At 39.4% G+C, this 6287-nt stretch overlaps 1 pseudogene; it reads left to right on the forward strand.

The window, feature by feature from the left end:
• The first annotated feature begins 3075 nt into the window (after positions 1 to 3075).
• LOC145411744 (5S ribosomal RNA) lies at positions 3076 to 3194 on the forward strand (annotated as a pseudogene).
• The last annotated feature ends 3093 nt before the right edge of the window (positions 3195 to 6287 follow it).

Below are 6287 nucleotides of genomic sequence, written 5' to 3' on the forward strand. Positions count from 1 at the left end.
ATATTAAAGCCCCATGGTTCGAAAACTCTCCTAAGCAGAATGAAATAGCCCAGTAGCAGAAAGAATGAGCCTGACTAATTCCAAATTAATTAATCAAATTTCCTTACTTTCAAGCACACACCATTATATTTCTTTTACATATTTAATCCTTGCATTGGTATTCTGTTGCACAAAACGATATATTATTTTTATAGCATACGTGGTCATAGATTCCTGAGCGAAATGTCACAAGTGAAAGGAGGGAACAGAAAAAGTAATGATGAAAATCGCAGGATGAAAAAGAAAGTGAAAGAAAGGGTGAGATAGAGAGATGGAAAAGAAACGAAGACAGAAACATGAAGGATAGTGAGGAGTCTTGAAAGGTAAATGGAAGGGAAACGGAGGTGTAGCCCCTGGAAGTAAGGGAGGATATAAACGGGGAAGAAGGATGTCAGGAAAAATAAAAGGAGAGAGAGAGAGAGAGAGAGAGAGAGAGTCCAAGCGGTTGGTAATCTCCAGAAACAGCTTGGATATTACTCCTGCAGAGAACTCTGGAGGAAATGCCGCACCTAGTGGTAGCATAGAAAATACAGTTAGATATTCGTACCATTCTCTCTCTCTCTCTCTCTCTCTCTCTCTCTCTCTCTCTCTCTCTCTCTCTCTCTCTCTCTCTCTCTCTCTCTCTCTCTCTCTCTCTCTCTCTCTCTCTCTCTCTCTCCAAAGCGACGTCTTTTAAGAGTTTATTTTTGCCAATTCCAGGCATGCGTTATTGACAAGATTAATGTGGGCCGTATCATTATTTTCACCATAAATGGACCCAGCTTTTCGACTATGTAGCTTATTTTCACCTAGCTCAGTGGTAGAAATATAACAGTGCTACAGACCTACATCATTTTCACACCCCTTCTTCGTGACTAGCATCATATTCTAGCGTTAATCTACTGCTATAAACTAGTATTAAAGATCGAGAGATGGCAATTTTAGTCAAGCTGGAGCAGGAAGAGTATAATCGCCCTAGTTTGGAAGTCTCTCTTACGCCGAATAGAATGTAAGAGTAAAATTTAAAAAATACTCAGTCGAAGTGACGTTATTAAGGTAAACTGCAAACGCATACGAACTGAAAACTTGTTCGAAATAAACTTGTTAACCCGAGGTAAAATGACAGGATACAAAATTGACGTAGAACAAAAATGTGATGATATCAGCCAGGAAAAAAAAATGAAGATCTCTTTGGCGATTGGGGGGGGGGGGGATGATGGCGAAAAGTTGAGACATGGCGAGACTGGCAAGAGAAATGAAAGCAAGAAATGGTGAGATACGGCGAAAAGTGATGTGGACGAGTGAATGGTTGAGATCAGACGAGAAGTGACGAAATGCAACGAAATATAACAAGAGACTCTATATGTTGTGAAGTGACGACACGTGGCGGGACCTCGAGAGACGTGACGAAATCAGGAGAGTTTCTCAGTTCAGACGAGAAGAGTGTCAAGAATAGGCGAGAAGTGGTGGAATCAGGAGAGAAGTGGCAAGATCATGTCAAGAAGAGCTGAAGTCAGGCAAGATGTGATTAGATCAGGGGAGAAAAGGCAAGAGGCAGATTGTGGTGTGAGGAGAGAAGCGGTGAGAGTATACTCGAGAAGTAGCTGACCAGGTAGATCAAATGAGAAGTGACGAGGTACGGTAAGAAACGGCAGGAATTGTTTGAAGTTAATAAAAACGGATAGTAGATGGGAATGACAAGACCAATGCGATCAGCCGATAATGACCAAATCAGGCGAAATACGGCGAGACAAAATGAGAGAGAGAGAGAGAGAGAGAGAGAGAGAGAGACTAGACAAGAAAGTGCAAGAATAAGATGGAACTGAGTGGTTAGGCGAGAAATGTGAGGCTGTGTTAGTAAAAATGGGCGATAGACGGGAACAGCGTGACTGGGCCGGAATCGTACATATCTAGCCCACCACTTTAGCATATAGAGTGTGGATGGTCGAGAGAGAGAGAGAGAGAGAGAGAGACAGACAGACAGACAGACAGACAGGCAGAGTCAGAGACAGAGACAGAGATAGAGACAGACAGACAGAGAGCATCCTGGTTTTAAGGTGTCCCGAGAGAAAGGGCAAGAAGGAGAGGGAAATTGCTAGTCCAGTAGATAAGCATATAATTGTTCAAATGGTGATAGAAAATGTGCATACTCAAAGTGTTTTGAATACTCTTTAATATAAAAACAAGACACACCTTAAATTATGTCTGGTTCTCTAGAAATTCAAGATGGCTTCGAAAATGGCCTCCGTATTGAAAAAATCTTATTATCCAACTATGAAATGTAACTTTGTGCTAATTATGTCCTTATGTAGGTTTTGGTTGCTTAAGAATTAATGTGCATAACTTATAATACGATATTTCTCTGCAATTACTAATATTTAAATTAGCTTCCAATATACAGTAGAAGCCATAAACAGCATCCCACTCAATCGCTGAAACAATGTAATGAAGCCAATCTGTTATAGTGTATAGCATTATCTGTGTCCACGGAATTAAATTCTTCATTAATGTTCTTGAATCCAATAAGAAAAAAAAAAAAAAAAAAAGGCTCAAAATAAGTAATGTAAGGAACAAGGAAGTCAGTGAACAAAATCAAAGGCAGTTTCCAGTTAATTAAAGTCTCACTCACTTATATCAATCAATAGACACAAGGATAGGCGCGATACCAAAAGCAGGAAAACAAGCACAAGAAAAAGGCACGATAACAGAAGGACAACAACTGTGTTTTTAATAAGAATGGACGATAATACCTGATGGAAAGGTAAATTTAGGAGCACGACGTATACACTCTCTATGCAGAATATGGTAAGAACATCTTAAATGATTTCCAAATATCTATTATATAATGTCTATAACATGAACTACACAGATTAACAAAAGTGACAAACAATTGCAAAACGTCAAGAAAAGTTTATATATAGTAGATATTGAACACTGTAAGCAAACTGTAAAATATTATAAGGCTATATCAAAACTGGCTTTCAGTCTATTTTATTAAACCTATATAAGTTTTGAAACAGATTAATGCTGCATCTGGTAAGTGCTGAAGTGAATGTACCAAATGTTACTAAAAAGTTGAGTACACCGCTTCCCATCCGATCAGCGAAGTTAAGCAACGTTGGGTCTGGTTAGTACTTGGATGGGTGACCGCTTGGGAACACCAGATGCTGTTGGCATCCCTATGTGTCAAGTGGGGTTGGTGGAGGATTAGTGCCCCTCCCTGTAAAACAATTAACTCTAAGCCCTTGGCCACCCCGTTTGGGATACATGGCGTCTGGCAATGAATGAAAATGAAAAAGTTCCATATTAAACTATATGACCTAAATGGGAAGTATGGATAAAAGCAAATAAAAAGAAACCTTTACTGTTCACAGGTATTTCCACTTGTAGACATAAAATCAGAACTGATGATATATTATTTACTGATTCTCTGGCTGATGACAGTTTCTTTCACAATGGTACAGTGATGTGCAATGAAGACCTGCCCCAAGTACACTTGCCTTAACCCCTACAAACTTAGTTGCAATGAATCAGTTCTGGCATACCTTTGATGCTTCTGGTCGACTAGTCCACTTCGGAGTTAAGTCTTCATCTAATAATAGTCCATCCCCATTCTAGGACATCAGGCAAGATATGTTGAACTTGCAATGCCTATCCCCAGATATGGCCTGTCTGGTATGCAGCTCCTTTAGTGTGTTCTTTTAGAACAGCCTGGATGAGTGGAATATCTTCTGTGGGTCGTCCGCCCTGAGGAAGTAGTGCTTGACGAGCTTGATTCACATGAAATAATGAGCATATTTTGCTGTACGAAAGTACAGTGAACTGCTCAATCAGAATTGGTTCACGAACCGTTATTTCATTTGGGGTCAATCCCAAGCATTCAAAAGCAGGTGATACGTCAGACATAGTATCCCAGACACTAAAACCAGTTTTCTTTCATTTGCCTGCAAAGAAAGATGTTGTGTCTGAGCCAGTAAAAGCAGGAAAGAATAACTTTACTGTGTGCTTGTTCATGTCTAGTAAGTTTGTCGAACTATTAACTGATATGTATTTGAAAGATTTACCTGTTCCAAATGCAACCCAGAGATCAACATTTAACTGATTTGTATGAGTCAAAGCTAAAACAATCAAATCAGTGTCAACAGCTTTGATAAGGGCCTTTGTATACCCCAGCTTTGCACCAAAAACAATATGCAAGAACATATCTGTATCTGCCTCCTCACTGTTGCATGGGCTGAGACCTTCACTGTTTAGATCACTGGAGATGATGGTAATCCCGTTAAATGTTGAAGCAATTGTCAACCCATCTGGTACAGAGAGAGAAGCCATTTCTTTGCACAGAAACTGAAAAAAGCTCATTTTATTTTCAATTGATCTTAAAAATGACTGACTGTTACTTAGTATTGTAGTATCAGAAAGAACATATTGAAGGATACCAACTCCTTGAGAATATCTTGTTTGTTCCTTTAGATTTTCTTAAATGTATCTGTCCCAGGTCTTATCAACTTGCTTAACTGCTTGAGATTAGCCAATTATGTTAAAAAGAAACATAGTATTTAACTGTTTATTAAAGGCTTTGGGGATGAAGTGCTTGAAAGGGTACAGCAAGGAAGGAAGGTTGTTGGTTCACTGAACGCGGTGATGAGAAAAAGGGACGTGAATATGGAAGATAAGAAGTCACTGCATGATAGTATTGTGATCCCTACCCTGACGTATGGAAGCGAGGCGTGGACTTTGATAGAGGGGAACAAGTCAAGAGTGAGAGCAGTGGAAACGAGTTACCCGAGAGGAACATGTGGAGTGACATGGAGGGATAGGTTGACGAATGAAGAAGTGAAAGAACGTTGTAGGGTGGATGTGGATGTCAATGGGAAAATTAGGAGAATAACACTGAAGTGGTTTGGACATGTGGAGAGAATGAAAAAAGAAAAACTGAGTAAGAGGGTGTATGTAGGTGAAGTGGAGGGAGGGAGAGGGAGGGGGAGACCGAGAATGAGGTGGAGGGAGGGGTTGACCGAGGATGAGGTGGACGGATGTAGTTAAGAGGTATATGAAGGAGGGGGGAGTGAGTTGGGATAAGGACAGTCAAATGGTGGGTGACAGTGACTTGGAGACGTTTTGTCTGTGGCCACCCTTTTCGGGATTAGGGCATCGGGCTATAAATAGATAAACAGATAGATTAAAGGTAAATCATGTCCCTGGTGTTACCATATGAACAATAGCTGCTCCATCAAACACCTTCATGTCTACAACTGGGGCATTCGTCTGACTGTTTGACTTTATGTCAATACAATGCAGTGACTTAGATTTATTGCCTCGATGAAGTTTCCCTGAGGTTGAAAAGGATGAGGGATCAGCACTATTTACATGTCTGAAAAATTCCTCTGCCTTTGGGCTGAAGCTTACTCTTGTGTGGGTGTTCCTTGTTGTACAAAGCCACTAGACAGACATTATGACACACTGCATCAATTGCATGCATGTCTGTGCCAGCATGCATTGCAAGCAGTCTAGTGTCATTATTTATTGATGCACATAATTTTGCATTTTCATAAATTTCCATGATACTTGCTGTATGCATGATTCCACCTTTCTTTTCACAAAAGAAACAGATGTCAGACAAGGTATTTAAAGTCATTTCAACAAGTCTAAAATGGGCTACTTGATAATCAGTCATCGTTACATTTCCTGTTTCTTGCCCTTTCAAGTTTCAGATTCCTAAATTTGTTGCAGCTAGATTTGTGCCATGGTTCATTTCTTGCTTTAAAAGTTTCCTCTACTCCTTCTCCCTCATCTAACAACTTTATGTTAACACTGACTGGCTTACTGCAAATTTGATGAAATTTCATCAAATATTGTCGGGAGAGTAGTGTAATCAGATGGATATGATTGCCTTGTGGTTTTTTGCGGGATATGAAAATTTCTTGTCACTTGTATGACAGATTACTCACTTGCTCCAGTCCATTCAAGACTCCTGGGTAACATGACCCTTTTACTCATTAATATTACATGATATCATGCTTATAGCAAAGTTTTCGTAAATTTTATTCAAAAATGATAAAAACAACATCCCAATAACATATAATTAACTTTATGAAACCTGGTAAGACACAACACAGAAAGAGACCAAGAAAATATGCAAATCAATTAAAAAAGAATCATAAGAACTAGATTATCAAAACCCTGAAGAAATACCACTAAAACAACCCAAGAACCAATGAAACCGGACCTGAAAAATAGCGTAAAGTAAAAAAATGCTGAAACCTGACAAG

The sequence above is a fragment of the Coenobita brevimanus genome, chromosome 90 (assembly GCF_032717465.1).
Source record: "Coenobita brevimanus isolate Jiangsu-jjx chromosome 90, ASM3271746v2, whole genome shotgun sequence".
NCBI lineage: Eukaryota > Metazoa > Arthropoda > Malacostraca > Decapoda > Coenobitidae > Coenobita > Coenobita brevimanus.